Source organism: Musca domestica, unplaced genomic scaffold (genome assembly GCF_030504385.1).
Source record: "Musca domestica strain aabys unplaced genomic scaffold, Musca_domestica.polishedcontigs.V.1.1 6, whole genome shotgun sequence".
In the NCBI taxonomy this organism is placed as follows: Eukaryota; Metazoa; Arthropoda; class Insecta; order Diptera; family Muscidae; genus Musca; species Musca domestica.
Window position 1 is genome coordinate 24,857,346 of NW_026712363.1, and position 20,225 is coordinate 24,877,570.

The 20,225-nt window shown below is 37.6% G+C and overlaps 1 protein-coding gene across 5 annotated transcripts in view; it reads right to left on the reverse strand.

The window, feature by feature from the left end:
* Positions 1 to 20,225, reverse strand: part of LOC101890770 (uncharacterized) — a 135,181-nt gene that overhangs the window by 113,059 nt on the left and 1,897 nt on the right. The window lies entirely within an intron of this gene.

Here is a 20,225-nt window from a genome sequence, read left to right on the forward strand (position 1 = left end):
GGAACAAGCAAAAAAGCTGTAAGTTCGGCTAAGCCGAACTTTGAATACTCTCCACCATTTGGAACGAATTTGGCAATTTTCAAATAAATAAAATCCGTTAAAAATTCTGTTAAAATCTCAAAAATACCAAATGAAGCCGTTATATTAGGGTCTAAACGACGACGACGAAGACCTGCATAGGTAACTTTTGTCATTAGCCATAACAATATTCAAATGCCAAAATTGCAAAAAAAAAAATCGTTAAATAATGCAGCTAAAATCGTCAATATAGGGAGGTACTATTATATGGGGGCTATACAAAAATGTGGACCTGCACAGACAATTTTCTTCCCTAGGCTGCAGTATCCATTACGAATTACAAATACCAAATTTGAAACAATTCCGGTGAATAATGTTGCTAAAATCATTAAAACACCGAATATCAGGAGGGGCCATTATATGGGGGCCATAAGAAGACGTGGACCTGCACAGACAATTTTCTGTCTTAGGCTATAGTACCCATTACGAGCTTTAAATACCAATTTTTAAACAATTCCGCTTAATAATGTCGCTAAAATCATTAAAGTACCGAATATAGTGAGATATTGTTATATGGGGGATATACGAAGACGTGGACCTGCACAGACAATTTTCTGTCTTAGGCTGTAGTATCCATTTCGAACTTCAAATACCATATCTGAAACAATTCCGTTGAATAATGTCGCTAAAATCATTAAAACACCGAATATCAGGAGGGGTCATTATATGGGGGCCATAAGAAGACGTGGACCTGCCTTAGGCTGTATTATCCAATACTAAGTTCAAATACTGAATTTGAAACAATTCCGATGAATAATGTTTCTAAAATCATCAAACTACCAAATATAAGGAGGTGCGGTTATATGGGGGCTATACGAAGACGTGGACCTACACAGACAATTATCTGTCTTGGGTTGTAATATCTATTACGAACTTCAAATACCAAATTTGAAAGAATTCCGGCAAATAAGGTCGCAAAAATCATCAAAATACCGAATATCGGGAGGTACCGTTATATGAGGGCTATACTAAAACGTGGACCTACATGGCCCATTTTCAATACCAAAAGTCCTGCAGACATAACATACATTTGAGTAAAATTTTATTAATCTACTTCAATTCGTTCGGAAGCTAGAGTGATTTCCACAGACGGACGGACACCCTTAAATCGACATAGAATTTTATGCTGATCAGGAATATATATACTTTGTTGGGGTCTAAAATGTATATTTCGAGGTGTTACAAACGGAATGACAAATTTAATATACCCTCCATACTATGATGGAGAGTATAAAAATAATGAATAATGCAGAATTTGCTTTGCAATTTCGAAAGGTGAGAGTTCAGCTTCAAGGCTTCGCATGGCATATTTTTTGACATATTATTAGCAATAACGGTCCTTCTGGTGCCTCCCACATAAAATGTCAAAATTTTCAAAGAAAATAATTTATTGCACAGAAAGAGAAAGGATAATCCGATTTTGTTCGCACTTTGCGAATCCTAATATTTTCATTAGTGCTAGGTCAGGTGCGAAAATGGAAAATATCGATCCACTCCATCAGGGACCTGCCCCACAAAGAGTCAAAATTTTGAATAATTACAACTCTCATAAAATGTGATGTAAGAGTCTGATTATCTTAAAATTGCACACATCCCAGCCCAAGGTCTGGTGTGAAAATGGAATGTATCGGTCCACTCCCCCACAAAAGGTCGAAATTTTCGAAATGATGATCCGATTTTGCTCCAACATTGCAAATTCTAATATTTTCATGAGTGCTAGGTCAGGTGTGAAAATAGACAACATCGGTGCACTCCTTGTAGTACCTCCCTCACAAAAGGTCGAAATTTCAAAAAAATATATTTTCTGCACAGAAAGAGAAGAAATAATCCAATTTTGTTCTAACTTTGCAAATCCCAATATCTGCGTCAGTTCTGGGTCAGGTGCAAAAATGGATAATATCGGTCGACTCCATCAAGTACCTCCCCCACAAAGGGAAAAAATTTAGAATAAGTATAATTCGTATAAAATAAAATGGGATGTAAGAATCCGCATGTCTTAAAATTTCACACAAACCAATATTTTTATAAACCCAATATCTGGTGCTAACACGGAGTATATCAATTCACTCCATCTGGTACCTCCCCCACAAATGGTCAAAATATTGAATATCCATGAAAGTCATAAAACGCGAAATTTATATCCGATTCCATTTACGCTTGGCACATCTGAATATTTCTATCAACACAGGATCTGTAATAAAAACGGTAGAGATCGGACCATTTCTTCCGGTACCTTACCCACAAAGGGTCAAAGTTTTGAATAAAATCCAAAATAAGCATCAGATTCTCTTTATATTTCACACGTCCCATTATTTCCACTAACAAAAGATATGTTGTGAAGATGGGATATATCGGTCCGGTCCTTCTGGTACCTCCCCCACAAAAACTGACATTTTGAATATCCATGAAGCTCATAAACAGTGAAATTAACCTCCGATTCCATTCAAGACTTGGTATATATCAATATTTCCATCAACACAAGATCTGTTATAAAGATGGTGGAGATCGGACCATTTTCTTTGCTACCTTCAAGATTATGAAACCAAAAATGATCAATTTCACACACACACACACACAAATTTTAGATTTTATATGCTATGTAAAGTAAAGGAAGTTACCAATATAGTCCAAACCTGACACGTCGTAATATTTCATATATCATATTTATTTAGGTCCGATACAAAATGGCCAATATTGGCAAATTCCTTCGGAACCTACTCCATGAAGGGGTAAAATTTTGAATAATCTTAGCAGAAGTCAAAATATTTTAAAATAATCATAAATTGGCTGAGGGTATACATCTATCGAAAAAACCGACAGATACTTTTAAATTTCTCAAAAATTTCCATTTGCTTCCTCAACCCCAATTATTGCCTTAAATTCCATGTTATGTTCGTTTTATTTCACAACCCCCCTCCAAGTACTCTCCCACCAAACGCATTACAGCACCGTTGACAGCTGTTCAAATTTCCTCCAACATTTCAGGGCAGTTTAAAGGATAATTAAATTTAATTTGCCGACATCGATTATGCGTTACCTACAACGAAGAGGGAAAACACCGATACTGCAAAAGGAGGCAGAATTACCTCCAAACTTTTTTTGGTAAAAGCAAAATCGTCTTGGATTTGTTTTTTTTTTTATTTTTTCCTTTTTACGATGGCTTGAAAGTTTTCTTGAGATTTCCTCTTGGCTAAAAATACCAAAAAGGAAACTTTCTTTTAAATTTTCTTGTTTTAAGTTTTCTCTACAACTTTTTTTTCGTTTCTTTTAAAGTTTTTTTTCTCTCTCGCTCTCTTTTCTTTTTTTCTATTCACTGAACTGTTCACTAAACTGTTGTTATTCAAATTGTATTTTTTTTTTGTTATTGCCTTTTCTTTTTCGGTACCGAGTTGTAATGTCCTTTAAATATCTAGAGTCCTGTACTGCAGCATTCGTTTGTTTCATTGAATTTCATGTCACAACCATTGAACATCAAATAATAGGACATTTTTATCGATTTTTTTGTTGCGAACGCAAGTAGTAGAAAAATCAATTTAAAATTTCATCATTATTGAAAAAGTTGGATAGTTCCAGTTAATAGATTTTTGGGTTTGATTTGTTAGGAGGAATATGAAATTGTAAAAAAATTACAAAAAAGAAACACACAGTTTTATATATAAAACAGGTAAAAACAAGTAAAAAAGCTGTAAGTTCGACCGGGCCGAACTTTGAATACCCTCCAACATTTGGAACGAATTTGGAAATTTTCAAAAAATAAGATCCCTTGAAAATTCTGTTAAAATCTTTAAAATACCGAATGTAGCCGTTATATTGGGGTCTATACGACGTGGACCTACATAGGCATTGTTTGTCATAAGCCACTACCATATTCAAATTCGAATCTTGAAATAAACGGTGAATAATGTAATGTCATCAAAATATCGTATATAGGGGGCTACCGTTATATCGGCGCTATGGACCTGGACCTGAAAAGACAATCTTCTGTCACAGACTGTAGTTCCCATTACGCACTCTAAATACGTAATTTGAAACTACTCCGGTGAGTAATGACGCTAAAATCATTAAAATACCGAATATTGGGAGGTACTGTTATATGGGGGCTATACGAAGACGTGAACCTGCACCGACAATTTTCTGTCATAGGCTGTAGTATCCATTACGAAATTCAAATACTAAATTTGAAACAATTCCGTTAAAAATGTCGCTAAAATTATAAAAATACCGAATATCGGGGGGTATTGATATATGGGAGTTATACGAAAACGTGGACCTGCACAGACAATTTTCTGCCATAGGCTGTAGTACCCATTACGAGATGCAAATGCCAAATTTGAAACATTTCCAGTGAATAATGTCGCTTAAATCATCAAAATATCGAATATATATACTTTGTGGGGTCTAAAATGTATATTCCGGGGTGTTACAAACGGAATGACAAACTTAATTTACCCTCCATACTATGGTGGAGGGTATAATAATGGTGTGTGTGAAACTTAAGTAAGCTGGATGCTTATTTCGGTTTTCATGTTCGCTTTGGTTAGTCACAATTTGGATCCTTTGTGGGGGAGGTACCAGAAGAAGTGGTCCGATCTCTACCATCTTTATAACAGATCTTGTGTTATTATAAATATTGAGGTGCACCAAGTCTGAATAGAATAGGATGTTAATTTCGCCTTTTGTGAGCTTCATGGATATTCAAAATGTTGACACTTTGTGAGGGAGGTACCAGAAGGAATGGACCAACATATTTCATCTTCACAGCGGATCTTGTGTTAGCATATATATAGTATATTTAAATAGTACTACATGTGAAATATGAAGAGAACCAGATGTTTATTTCGGATTACATAATTGTTTTGGTTATTAAAAAGGTTAATCCTTTGTGGGGGAGGCACCAGAAGAAGTGGTCCGATCTCTACTATCTTTATAACAGATCTTGTGTTTTTTAGAGATATTGAAATGCATCAAGTCTGAACGAAATCGGATGTTAATTTCGCGTTTTATAAGTTTCATGGATATTCAAAATGTTCACCCTTTATGGGGGAAGTACCAGAGGGAGTTGACCGATGTATCCTATCTTCACAGCGGATCTTGTGTTAGTAGACATAATGATATGTGTCAAATGTGATGAGATCCGGATGCTTATTTCCGATTTTATGATCCTTTTTGTTATTCAAAACGTTGACCCTTTGTGGGAGAGGTACCAGAATCAATCTTGAGAGATGTTGTATTGATTGAAATGTACTACGTCTGAATGGAATCGGATGTCAATTTTGTGTTTCATGACCTTCATGGATATTCAAAAATTTGGCCCTTTTGTGGGGGAGGTACCAGTAGGAGTGGTCCGATCTATATCATCTTCACACCAAAGCTTGGGTTAATAATGTTGGGATGTGTGAAATTTTTAGACAATCGGATTCTTGCAACATATATTATAAGAGTTATAATTATTTAAAATTTTGACCCTTTGTTGGGGAGGTACTTGATGAAGTGAAACGATGTTCTCCATTTTCGGAATTGTCTTAAAATCAACACAAGTAGTTCCTTGTGAGTACTTCACCCCCTGAGAGAGAATTGTCTATACAGGTCCACGATATCGTATATCCCCCACATAACGGTACCTCCCGATATTCGGTATTTTATGATTTTACCCACATTTTTGAACGGAATTGTCTGAAAATCCACACAAGGAGTTCCTTGTGGGTACTTTATACCTCGGCAGAGAATTGTCCATATAGGTCTACGATATCGCATAGCCCCCATGTAACGGTACCCCCCGATATTCGGTATTTTGATGATGTTAGCCACGCTTTTCAATGGAATTGTCTTAAAATCAACACAAATAGTTCCTTGTGAGTACTTCACCCCCTGAGAGAGAATTGTCTATACAGGTCCACGATATCGTATATCCCCCACATAACGGTACCTCCCGATATTCGGTATTTTATGATTTGACCCACATTTTTCATCGGAATTGTCTGAAAATCCACACAAGGAGTTCCTTGTGGGTACTTTATACCTCGGCAGAGAATTGTCCATATAGGTCCACAATATCGTATAGCCCCCATATAACGGTACCCCCCGATATTCGGTATTTTGATGTTTTTAGCCATATTTTTCAACGGAATGGTCACAAGGGGTTCTTTGTACACACGGAGTTCCTTGTGAGAACTTTACACGCAGACATAGATTTGTCTTTATAGGTCCACAATATCGTATATCCCCCATATATCGGCACCTTCCTATATTAGATATTTTAAAGATTTTAAAAGAATTTTTATTGGATTTTATTTTTTTGAAAATTTTCTAATTCGTTCCAAATGGTGGAGGGTATTCAAAGTTTGGCCCGGCCGAACTTACTGCTTTTTTACTTGTTTTTTGAAAATTTCGACCTATTGTGGGGGAGGTACCAGAAGGAGTGGACTGATATTTTCCATATTAACACCAGATATTGGGTTAATAAAAGTATTAGGATGTGTGAAATTTGAAAACAATCGGATGCTTATTTAGTGTTTTATGATCGTTTTGATTTTTAAAAATTTTGAACCTTTGTGGGGGAGGTACTTGATTGAGTTGACCGATATTATCCATTTTTACATACGACCTAGAAGTGATGCAAATATTTTGATTTGCAAATTTGGAGCAAAATCGGACTATTGCTTCTTTTTCTGTGCAGAAAATACATTTTGTTGAAAATTTCGACATTTTGTGGGACAGGTACCTGAAGGAGTGGACCGTATAGCCCATCTCCGAACTCGATTTAAGTTTGACAAAAATATTACGACGTACCAAGTTTGGACTAAATCGGGTACTCCCTTAGAGAGTTATCGTGCGAACCAGCCAGACAGACGGACGAACGGACAGAAATCGCTAGGTCGACTCCAAATGTTCTGAAACGGATTTGGTCCAAAAAGACCTAGGGTCTAAAACCGTTATTTCGACTAGACACGTTTTGACCGTATCAAATGATATATATCCTCTTTAGTCATATGACTGAGGATACAAAAAATTACTGACTGACTGTACCACCTAATTTTTGTATTTTTCAAAATTGTGTCTCCAGCACTGGCGAATCTTATCCTGTTTTTTATACCCTCAGACATATGGCTAGGGTATATATCATTTTATACGGCCAAAACGTGCCTAGTTGTATTTGCATTTATTGCTGAAAGGTAGAACACAACCATGACAGTTTATTTTCCAAACCTCTTCCCAAACTTCACACTCATCACTACTCATGTCATAAGGAATTCACACAAAAAGTCCTCAAAACTTTGTTCTTTTCAGCAAGATTGTATCCTTATGAATCGGCTTAAAATCTGGACATTTTTCCTCCCTTCAATGAAATGAAAATATGTGGAAAAAATGTCAAAAACTTATCACCGATTGTCTATCATTTTGAGGCTTTTAGAAAAAAGTTCAAAGAATATTTTTTAATATCTTCTTAAAAAAGAAAACCAAAAAAAAAACACACCCTCTCTCCCAACAACTGCAGAGCGAATGCAATAAAATGATGTTGAGCCTAACTAAAAATAGATTCACTCACCTTTCCCGTTTTAAGAGGATTTTTTTTCATCACATCAACCAGGTTTTTTATTTTTTTTTTCTACTGCCAAACTGAGTAGGAAATTAATTTAAATAAGTTTTCTAACATTTTGCCAACTTAGCGTCATTTTTATTTGATTTCAAGTAAAAAGGGAAGCGAATAAACCCCACCACCACCACCAGCCGACGCATTAAAATTCAACACGAATTAAGGTGTGAAAAGAAAGTGCCAACTACATGAATGTAAACATCCTTGTGCTCTTCCGTTTCCTGTTAAACGACAACAAAAAGAAGAAAAAAAAACAGAATGTCACGAAGCAGAAAAGAAGCAGTAGTGGCCAAAAGACGTCAACACACATTCCATCAAGGGGGAAAATAATGCGTAGGAATGCCGATAGAAATCTAAGTTTTGTGTCTATGATGTGAACATGCGGGGGATGCGTTGCTGGCACACAATGGGGTCAAAGGATTTTTGTAAATAAAAAATTAAAACGTGGACCTGCAGAGACAATTTTCTGTCATAGGCTGTAGTATCCATTACGAACTTAAAATAACAAATATGAAACAATTCCGTTAAATAACGTCGCTAAAATTATCTAAATACCGAATATCGGGAGGTACCGTTATATGGGGGCTATACGAAGACCTGGACCTACATGGCCCATTTTCTCTCTTAAGCCGTAGTATCTATTACGAACTTTTAAGTACCAATCTCGAAACAATTCCGGTAGATAATGTAGCTAAAATCTCAAAATACCGCATATCGGGAGGTACCGTTATATGGAGGCTATACAAAGACGTGGACCTACATGGCACATTTTCAATACCAAAAATCCTGCAGACATAATACACATTTAAGTCAAATTTTATCAACCTACTTCATTTCGTTCGGAAGCTAGAGTGATTTCCACAGACCGACAGACGGACGGACATCGCTAAATCGACATGGAATTTTATGCTGATCAAGAACATATATACTTTGTGGGGCCTAAAATGTATATTTCGAGGTGTTACAAACGGAATGACCAACTCAATATACCCTCCATACATGGTGGAGGGTATAAAACCTGATAAAACAAAAACTGTCGGAAATAGCATCAAATTTTAGAATAAGTTTAGATTTGTTCGAATTTGTCAGCTTTGGCACGAATTAAGGCCTTCAAACGGCCAATAAAACCGTCAGACGCTTCCCGAATGTTGCTCTGCGGCATTTTGAGATGATCGACACTTTGGTATTTTTTTAGTGCTAACCTTGCTTTCCAAAATACTCCAGACATAATAGGCCAACGGATTGGTATCCGAAGATTTTGGTGCGAATGAAGCGACGAACCTCATTTTGTAACCATTCTTGGGTGGCGCGAGTTGAGTGTGATGTTGCTTAGTCCTGTTGGAATGTCCAAGGTCTGCAGCCAATATATTTGGGCACCCAAGGCTTTAATACACCCTCCAGAATATTTTCGCCATAATATTCTACATTTATTCTTATTCCACGGTCGATTAATACGAGCGGTGAGCGACCATCGGCTGTTATGACGGCCCACAACCAGCCGGCGCTTGAGTTCTGTTGGCCAGCCGAAGGAGCACATTTTTTCAGCTGACCTCTTTGGCAAGTAAACACGATCATTTGGTTTGTTTACAAAATGCTGGCCAACGAATGTTTTCTCATCGGGGAAATGAGACCAAATTCGGCAGTTCACCACTTTCGGCCAAGCGAAGCAACCCTTTAAGCTTTTTGAGTCATTTTTTATTCTGGTTGCGGTGTAAGTTCTTACACCTTTTGGAATTTCAATGGCTTTACCACGAGCTCATTTTTCAATATGTGCCGAATGGAATATTGCGTTTTTCTCACCATTTTTCGGCCACAGCGACGTGGGTTTCGATCAAGTCGCTTCTTTACTTTTCGAATCATTTCTGCTGATGTTGCTGTTTTCTTCTTCGGCCCACTTCCTCGACGTCGGGCTACGCTACCAATATCACGGTAACGAGTAATGGTATGAGACACAAAAGATTTATTCACATTTAAATGCTGGAGTGCCTGAACTATAGCCACTTGTGATATTCCAGCCAAATATAAAGAAACCACTCTATCGCGCTTGAATTCCATCACAAATAACTTTTTTTCCGGAAAATGCTCACTAAAATGCTTTGGTACGCCTGAAAACAATATAATGAGCTGTCACTGGAATAATTTTAACAGCCGTCGGACGAGTGGCTTATAAATCACAGCAGTCTGAAGTTTGTAGCAATTTGTTCATCTTACCCTGTAATTGAACTTTGCTCGAGCTCCCCCAAATATATTTGAAATTACTATCTCAAAATTAACCTACGAAAATGTCCCCCACCATGTCCCCCATTGTGCCAGCATGTCATCAGGTAAACCATTTAATTCGAAATACATTTTTTTTCCTATTGCCATAATTTTACCGGCCCATTACAACAACGAATGGTCATTATTTTCACCACCAGGTTGGTCGACTCAACATGCAAAGTGAAAGGGAACGAAGACTGCCCGTTTATTGTCCGCATTTGTATTGTGACCAGTCACGCCAATATTAAATTTAAATAGGTTTTAGGTTTTTCTCAACCTTCTCTCTTTGATTCTTTTTTTTTTTTTTTTTTTGGTAGCAAACAAAATCTGCTGAGTAGCCAGACCAAAGAATGACCTGTGAAAATTTAATGATGTCGTCCTTTGGTGGCAGCTTTAAGCCATAAATACAAAAAAATTGTAATTTAGAATACCTTGAGGAGGGGGGAGGGTGGTCTTGAAGGTGGTATGTATAGCGTTTTTATATCCTCCACCATAGTATGGAGGTATATTAAGTTTTTCATTCCGTTTGTAACACCACGAAATATACATTTTAGACCCCACAAAGTATATATATTCTTGATGAGCATAAAATTCTATGTCGATTTAGCGATGTCCGTCCATATGTTCGCCTGTCCGTCTCTGGAAATAACTCTAGCTTCTAAACGAAATGAAGTAGGTTAATAAAATTTTACACAAATATATATTATGACTGCAGGACTTTTGGTATTGAAAATGGGCCATGTAGGTCCACGTTTTGGTATAGCCTCCATTTACTGATACCTCCCTATTTTCGGTATTTTGATGATTTTAGCGAAATAATTAAAGGGAATTGTTTTAAATTTGGTATTTGAAGTTCGTAATGGATACTACAGCCTATGACAGAAAATTGTCTGTGCAGGTCCACGCTTTGGTATAGGCACGGTACCTCCAGATATTCGGTATTTTGATGATCTTAGCGACATTATACATCGGAATTGTTTCAAACTTGGTATTTGAAGTTCGTAATGGATCATACGGCCTATGACAGAAAATTGTCTGTGCAGGTCCACATCTTCGTATAGCCCCCATATAACCGCACCTCCCAATAGTCGGTATTTTGATGATTCTAGAGACGTTATTCACCGGAATTTCTTAAAATTTGACGTTTGAAGTTTGTAATGCATACTACAGCCTAAGACAGAAAATTGTCTCTGCAGGTCCACATCTTCGTATAGCCTCATACATCAGTACCTCCCGATATTCGATATTTTGATGATTTTAGCGACATTATTCACCGGAATTGTTTCAAATTTGGTATTTGAAGTTCGTAATAGGTACAGCAGCTTATGACAGAAATTTGTCTGTGCAGGTCCACGTCTTCGTATAGCCCCCATATAGCGGTAACCTCCGATATTCGGTATTTTAATGATTTTAGCGACATTATTCACCGGAATTGTTTCAAATTTGGTATTTGAAGTTTGGAATGGATTCTACAACCTAAGACAGAAAATTGTATGTGCAGGTCCACATCTTCGTATAGCCCCCATATAAGCGCACCTCCCTATGTTCGGTACTTTGATGATTTTAGCGAAATAATTAAAGGGAATTGTTTCAAATTTGGTATTTGAAGTTCGTAATGGATACTAAAGCCTCAGACAGAAAATAGTTTGTGCAGGTCCATGTCTTCGTATAGCCCCCATATAAGGGTACCTCCCGATATTCGGCATTTTGATGATTTTAGCGACATTATGCACCGGAATTGTTTCAAATCTGGTATTTCAAGTTCCTAATGGATACTAAAATCTATGACAGAAAATTGTCTCTGCGGGTCAACCTCTTCTTATAGCCCCCATATAAGGGTATCTCCCGATATTCGGCATTTTGATGATTTTGGCGACATTATTCACCGGAATTGTTTCAAATTTGGTATTTGAAGTTCAAAATGAATACTACAACCCAAGACAGAAAATTGTCTGTGCAGGTCCACGTCTTCGTATAGCCCTCATATAACCGCACCTCCCCATATTCGGTATTTTGATGATTTTAGGGACATTATTCATCGGAATTGTTTCAAATTTGGTGTTTAAAGTTTAATATGGATACTACAGCCTAAGACGGAAAATTGTCTATGCAGGTCCACATCTTCGTATAGCCCCCATATAACCGCACCTCCTAATATTCGGTATTTTGATGATTTTAGCGACGTTATTCACCGGAATTGTTTGAAATTAGGCATTCGAAATTCGCAATTGATACTACAGCCTAAGACAGAAAATTGTATGTGCAGGTCCATATCTTCGTATAGCCCCCATATAAGCGCACCTCCCTATGTTCGGTATTTTGATGATTTTAGCGGCATTATTCACCGGAAATGTTTCAAATTTGGGATTTGAAGTTCGTAATGGATGCTACAGCCTAAGACAGAAAATTGTCTGTGCAGCTCCACGTCTTTGTATAGCCCCCATATAACGGCACCTCCCGATATTCGTTCTTTGATGATTTTAGCAACATTTTTTATCGGACTTGCTTCAAATTTGGTATTTGAAGTTCGTAATGGGTACTGCAGCCTATGACAGGAAATTGTCTGTGCAGGTTCATGTCTTCGTATAGCCCCCATATAATGGTACCACCCGATACTCGGAATTTTGATGATTTTAGCGACATTCTACAACGGAATTGCTTCAAATTTGGTATTTGAAGTTCGTAATGGATACTACAGCCCATGACAGAAAATTGTCAGAAATTGCCAAAATCGTTCGAAATGGTGGATGGTATTTAAATATCGGCCCGACCGAACTTACAGCTTTTTAATTGTTTTTTTTAATCACCCCAATCCTTTAAGAAACATTCTTAAAATATGGACGATTAACCTTTAAGAAATACACGATTATCCTGGATTAATTTACGATGATGTCCTTTGAACAAATTTTATGAAAGAAAACCACTATCATGTTCTTTGGCAAAAGTTACTAAGACCTCTCAACAAAATTTCCGATCAAAAAATCACAATAATGTCATTGGACAAATACTCTTGAAAAATTCACGATTATGTCCTTTGAACAAATGTTATTGAATAAATCTGTAATAATGTCCTTTAAATATATTTTTTTTTCAATTTTTAAGAAATTTTCTCCACTATGTATGTCCTTTGAACAAATATTCTTGAGGAAATTCAATATATGTCCTTTAAAAAATTATGCTGCAAATATCAAGGATTCTGTCCTTTGATAAAACATTTTTCAAAATTTTACAATTATCCTAAAAGAAATTTTTTTGAAAAATCATCGATTTTGTCCTTAAAAAATGTTGTGGAGAAAATCAAGGATTATGGCTCCTGAACAAACATTCTTGCATAAAATCCACCATTATGTCCCTTGGATTTATGGATTCTCCATAAATAAATCTACTATTATTGCTGTCAAAACATGCTGGGAAATATATTCATAGAAATTCTAGATTAGGTCTCACAAATAAATTGAATTGAAATTGAATTAAAAATCCTCCTCCGTCCCACCACCACTTTGACTTCTTCGAAGCTGGCATCAAATTCCACAGAAAAATAAGCAAACATTATTTTTAAAGTTAACAACCAAAGAGCCAGTAATACTTCATTTTGATAAAATAATAAATTACCATAGCCCTTTTTGAGAAACTTCCAGGAATTGAAGCAACATAACAAAAAATATATATCTTTTTGTTATTTACTATGAAATAGAGGCATAAAGTACGCGAGAGAGGGGAGAGGGAGAAGAGAAAGTATATAAACAAAACAACAACTTTGAAGATGCAGCAACAGAATAAAACGTTCTTTTTTATTCTCAAACAACCCGAGGCTAGGTGAGTGATTGAGAATCTCAACCACACACACCCACAGAGAAAAATGATGTGGGAGAGCTGTGGGAGAGTTGCTCACAAAAAAAGCAAACAGCCACACATTTAAATGAGAGCACACAGCAAAACTGCAGAGGAAATAAACGAATGCCGTTAAAGGCGAAATCATGAAAACAAATATTTTATGGAGCAATAGTACGAATGAGTTATGACAATGCTCAAACGCCTTGCAGTATGCTATGGAGAAAAGGGTAATGTTTTAAATTCCGTTATTGTTTGCGGGTGCAGATATTTTTCCCATGGATTTTTTACTGGCTAGTAGCTAATTGAGGAAACCTAAAGTTGCTTGTATTTTCACTTCTGCGGAAGTGCCTCTAAAAGACAAATCTTAGAGGTCATGGGGGTACAGTGGTTCGCTTTGGGAAAAATCTTAACAAGAGGTCTTTCTTGGAGGCTGAATAGAACTTCTCCTAGTGGAAAAACCCCGGATGAATAAAAGTTTTCCATGGGGAAAGCCTCTATTCAGCCGGGCCAGATTTTGGGTTTTCCCAATGGAAAAGCCTCTATTCAGCCGTGGCTGAATAGGAGTTTTCCCTATGGAAAAGCCTCTGTTCAGCCGGGGCTGAATAGGAGCCTTCCTATGAGGAAAGCCTCTATTTAGCCGGGGCTCAATAGGAGTCTTCCCATGGGGAAAGCCTCTATTCAGCTGGGCCTGAATGGGAGTCTTCCTATGGGAAAGCCTCTATTCAGCCGGTGCTGAATAGGAGTTTTCCTATGAGGAAAGCCTCTATTCAGCCGGGGCTGAATAGGAGTCTTCCTATGGGGAAAGCCTCTATTCAGCCGGGACTGAATAGGAGTCTTCCTATGGGGAAAGCCTCTATTCAGCCGGGGCTGAATAGGAGTCTTCCTTGGGGGAAATGCTCTATTCGGCCAGGGCTGAATAGGAGTCTTCCTTGGGGGAAATCCTCTATTCAGCCAGAGGAAAGTCTCTACTCTATTCCTATGAGGAAAGCCTCTACTCAGCCGGGTTTGAATAGGAGTCTTCCTATAAGGAAAGCCTCTATTCAGTCGGGGCTGAATGGCACTCTTCCTATGGGGAAAGCCTCTATTCAGCCGGGGCTGAATAGGAGTCTTCCCCATAGGAAGAAAAGTTTTCCTAACGGGATTTTAGCCGGGGCTGAATAGAAGTTTGTCTATTCAGCTCCGGCTGAATGGAAGAAAGGCATTCTATAATTCCCGGCTGAACAGAAGTTTTCCCACGACGAAGGGTTTTTGAACTACAACTTTGAATACCCTCCACCATTTGGAATGAATTTGGCAATTTTCAAAAAAAAAAAAAAAAATACGTTAAAAATCCTGTTAAAATCTTAAAAATACCCAATGTAGCTGTTATATTAGGGTCTATACGACGACGTGGACCTGCATCATCACAATAGCGAATATAGGGAGGTACCGCTTTATAAGGGCCATATGAAGATGTGGACCTGGACCAGACAATTTTTTGTCATAGATTGTAGTATCTACTATAAACTTCAAATACCAATTCCGGTAAATAATGTCGCTAAAATCATCAAAATACCGAATATCGGGAGGTACCCCTATATGGGGGCTATACGAGGACGTGGATCTGCACAGACAATTTTCTGTCATAGGCTTTAGTAACCATTACGAATTTCTAATATCAAATTTGAAACAATTCCGGTTAATAATGTCGCTAAAATCATCAAAATACCGAATATCGGGAGGTACCCCTATATGGTGGCTATACCAAAACGTGGACCTGCATGGCCCATTTTCAATACCAAAAGTCCTGCTGACATTATACACAGTTGAGTAAAATTTTATCAACCTACTTCATTTCGTTCGGAAGCTAGAGTGATTTCCACAGATGGCGGGGCATCGCAAAATCGACATCGAATTTTATGCTGATCAAGAATATATACACTTTGTAGGGTCTGAAAATGTATATTTCGAGCTGTTACAAATGGAATGACAAACTAAATATACCCTCCATACTATGATAGAGGGCATAAAAAGGCCTATGGTACGTATACGTATTGATGACACTCATACGCCTCAAAGTATGCAAGAGAAATCTTTTTTGTTTTATTTCTTTTAATGTGAGCTATGCTTGGGTTGTTCTTCGTTCGTTATTGTTGCCATTGCATTAATGATGCACCATCGACCCAGACCAGCTGCCTTAGTTTCGCTCACTCTTTGCCAGCGATTAAAGGTTAAGCACGGCCTAATTCTTTGTTTTTTTTTTTTTTTTTGGTGCTCTCCATATTTTTAACAATTTACAATAGTAGTGCCCTACTGTAGGTCGACTATGTCTAGAAAAGGGTTTGTTTATCTTCTAAGGAAATGCAATAATGGAGATGGAAAACATCTAGAAGACCTTTTATGGGCGCTCGTGGGATGAAAACCTTTCGGCAGAGGTTGATTTTGGAAATGAGTAGATGAATAAATTAATGAAAGACTTCTTCAGAATCTTCTACAGACAAATGTCCTATGATAGACTTTCAGATTTAAAGTAGCTTTTTATACCCTACACCACAAAGTGGTCAGGGTATTAAGTCTTTGTGCATTTGTTTGTAACAGGCAAAAGGAAACGAGATAGACCCATAGTTCCTTTTGATGATCTGCATAGAATCACATTCTGAGTCGATTTATGCATGTCCGTCCCTCCGTCCGTCTGTCCATGTTTTTGTAAACAAAGTTCAGTTCGCATTTATTGCCCTATCCAGATGAAATTTTGCACAAATCATTTGTTTGACCCAAATACGAACCCTATTGAAATTGGAGATAAGCGGTAAAAATTTAGATATAGCTCCCATATATATATAGCTTCGTCCGATTTGCCGTTTATTGTGCACCAAACGTGTAATATCAGCCGGAATAGTATGGAATTTTGCACATACAACCAAATTAGGCCTGAAAATAAGTATGCCAAATTTGATCGAAATTGGTTCAGATATAGCTATAGCTCCCATATATATTGTTCATCCGATTTATTATTGTTGTCCTCCGCATCCGTAATATGCACTCTTTAATAACAATATTTGGGGAAATATATTAAATACAGCTCACAAATACTTTTGCTAAATTTTATCGAGATCGGTTCGGATTTGAATATATCTTATATTATATCTTAAATTTGATGAAGATCGGTTCAGATATAGCTATAGCTCCCATATATAATGTTCATCCGATCTGTTATATTTGTTACCTACAGCCGTAATATGCACTCCGTAACAACGATATTCAGGGAAATATATCAAATATAGCTCAGAAATACCTTTACTAAATTTCATCAAAATCGGTTCGGATTTGAATATATCTCCCATATATAACTTCGTCCGATTTACCTTTTTATTGTGCACCAAACGTCTAATATTTGCCCAAATGGGATGAAATTTGACACTTACGACCGAATTGAGTCTAGAAGCTAGTATGTCAAATTTGATGAAGATCGGTTCAGATATAGTCATAGCTCCCATATATATTGTTCATCCGATTTGTTATATTTGTTACCCACAGCCGTAATATGCACTGCGTAACAACGATATTCGAGGAAATATATCAAATATAGCTCAGAAATATATTTGCCAAATTTTATCGAGATCGGTTCCGATTTGGATATAGCTCCCATATATATCAAAAGGGGCAAAACAAGTCCGAATTTAAAAGATACGAATGTTTCGGCATATTTAGTCTTTTGAACTTTAAATTATAATTATAATCGTGGCGTGTATGATTGAATTCTCCCATAAACACTTTTAATTGTTATGCGGGGCTCTACTAAATTAGCAAAGTGGTGTAGGGTATCATAAAGTCGGCCCCTCCCGACTTTAAGACTTTCTTTACTGGTTTTATTTTTTTTTTCCAACCACAGAACCCCTGAAAACGACTAAAGCCCATAGGAATCGCTGCGAACCCATTTATGTAGCGTCTTTCTTCGAAAACCATTTAGGGTACTTCAAGCCTCTTCGACCAAAAAAAAAAAAAGAAAAGAAAACCAAGCCACACATTAAATTGTGCTGACTTTGGAATTTTTATGCAATTTTTTCCAATTTGTTCATCACGTTTTTTCTATTTTCTTTTCCTGACCTCCCAGTATGTGTGGGTAGCGGGTAGCCTACTCAATGCCCTGGCGAAAAAAGCCACTGCAGCGGAGGTCTTTCGAGTAGCTCAACGATGTTAGTTTGCTGCCACAGACGCCGTTGATGTGTATGAACTAATTATTTCTAATTGGTCTTGCCAGCTTTGGGTTTTTTTTTTTGTTGCTTTTCTTAAACTGCAATCTTGAGCAGCAGGAGGGAGAGAGAGAGCGGGGCAATGAAATGAAAATTAGTGTGGGGGTGTGCATTTCGTTCACAATTTTTTTTTTTTTGCTTTAAATCACTGGCTTGCCTTCCTGCTTCTGCTGCTGCTGTTGTTGTTGTTTTCTTGATTTAAATCCTTTTTATGCCTTGCCGTATATTTCAGCTACTTCATTTCGTGGGAGTGTAGAAAACAACTAACTCAAAAAATAACTACCGCTCACATACACATAAATAACGATGTGATGGGATGAAAAGTTTGAGGCTTAACGATCCACGTAGTGCATGGAGAGCGAATGGATAAGGACTGACAAGCATGGTCCGTAATAGTAGTTCCCACAGCAATTGAGGAAAAATTTAATACATTTTTACACCCTCCACCATACATAGTATGGAGGGTACATTAAGTTCGTCATACCATTTCTAAATCATCGAAATAATAACTTTAGACCTAAGGAAGTATATGTACAGGGTGAAATGAAAAAAACTGGAACCAAATTCAGACTGCTGTCATTTCTAAGGCACTAGTCCGACAGCTGTTAAAATTATTCCAATGACAGCTCATTATATTGTTTACAAGCGATCAATAGCATTTCTGTGAGAATTTTCCAGAAAAAAAGTTATTCGTGATTGAATTCAAGCGTGGAAGTGTGATTACTCTATATTTGACGGTAAAACCACAAGTGGCTATCGTTCGGGCACTCCAGCATTTAAATGTGAATAAATCTTTTGTGTCTCCTATCATCGCTCGTTAGCGTAATACTGGTAGCTTAACAGGGTGTCTAGGAAGTGGACGGAAGAAAACAGCAACATCGACAGAAATGGTTCGAAAAGTAAAGAAGCGACTTGATCGAAACCCGCGTCGCAGTGGCCGAAAAATGGTTCGTGAGCTGAACATATCGCAATATTCCATTCGGAAATATCGAAAAATGAGCTCGGGGTAAAGCCATTGAAATTCCAAAAAGTGAAAGAACTTACACCCCAACAGAAAGAAAATAGACTCAAAAGAGCTGAAGAATTGCTTCACTTGGCCGAAAGTGGTGAACTGCCGAATTTGGGTTTCTCCGATGAGAAAACATTCGTTGTCCAGCAGTTTTTGAACAAACAAAATGATCGTGTTTACTTGCCACAGAGATCAGCTAAAAATGTGCACCTTCCGTTGGCCACCAGAACTCAAGTACCAGTCAAGCTGATAGTGTGGGCCGCCATAACAGCTGATGGGCGCTCTCCGCTCGTGTTAATAAATAAATGCCAAATATAATTACGAAAATATTCTGGAGGGTGTATTAAAGCCTTAGGCTCTCAAACATTTTGGCCGCACACCTTGGACATTCCAACAGGACTCAGCACCATCGCCCTGCAGCACGCGCCACCCAAGAATGGTTACAAAATGAGGTTCCTCGCTTCATTTCCAGTGCACAATGGCCACCAAAATTTCCAAATGCCAATCCGTTGGATTATTGTGTCTGGAGTATTTTGGGAAACAAGGTTGGCACTAAAAAAATCCAATATATCGATCACCTCAAGCAAGCGCTTCGCCGGGAATGGGCCAAAATACCGCAGAGCAACATTCGGGCAGCGTGCGACGGTCTCATTGGCCGTTTGAAGGCCATAATTCATGCAAAAGGTGACCAATTCGAACAAATCTAAACTTATTCTAAAATTTGATGTTATTTCCGACATTAAAAAAAAATGTAAAAATTATGGCGTTTGCCTTTGTTGCAGTTTTTTTTTTATCTCACCCTGTATATTCTTGATCAGCATAATATGCTATGTCGATTTAGCGATGTCCGTCCGTCTGCGGAAATCACTGTAGCCTCCGAACGAAATGAAGTAGGTTGATACAATTTTACTCAAATGTATATTATGCCTACAGGACTTTTGGTATTGAATGTAGGCCATGTAGGTCCACGTTTTGGTATAGCCCCCATATGATGGTACCTATCCATATATTCGGTATTTTGAAGATTGTAGCGGCATTATTCACCGGGATTATTTCAAAATTGGTATTTGAAGTTCGTAAGGGAAACCTCGGCCTGTGACAGAAAATTATCTGTGCGGGTCCGCGTTTCGGTATAGCCCCCATATAACGGTACCTCCCTACCCACCGAAATTGTTTGAGATGTCGTATTTGAAGTTCGTAGTGGATGCTACAGCCTGTG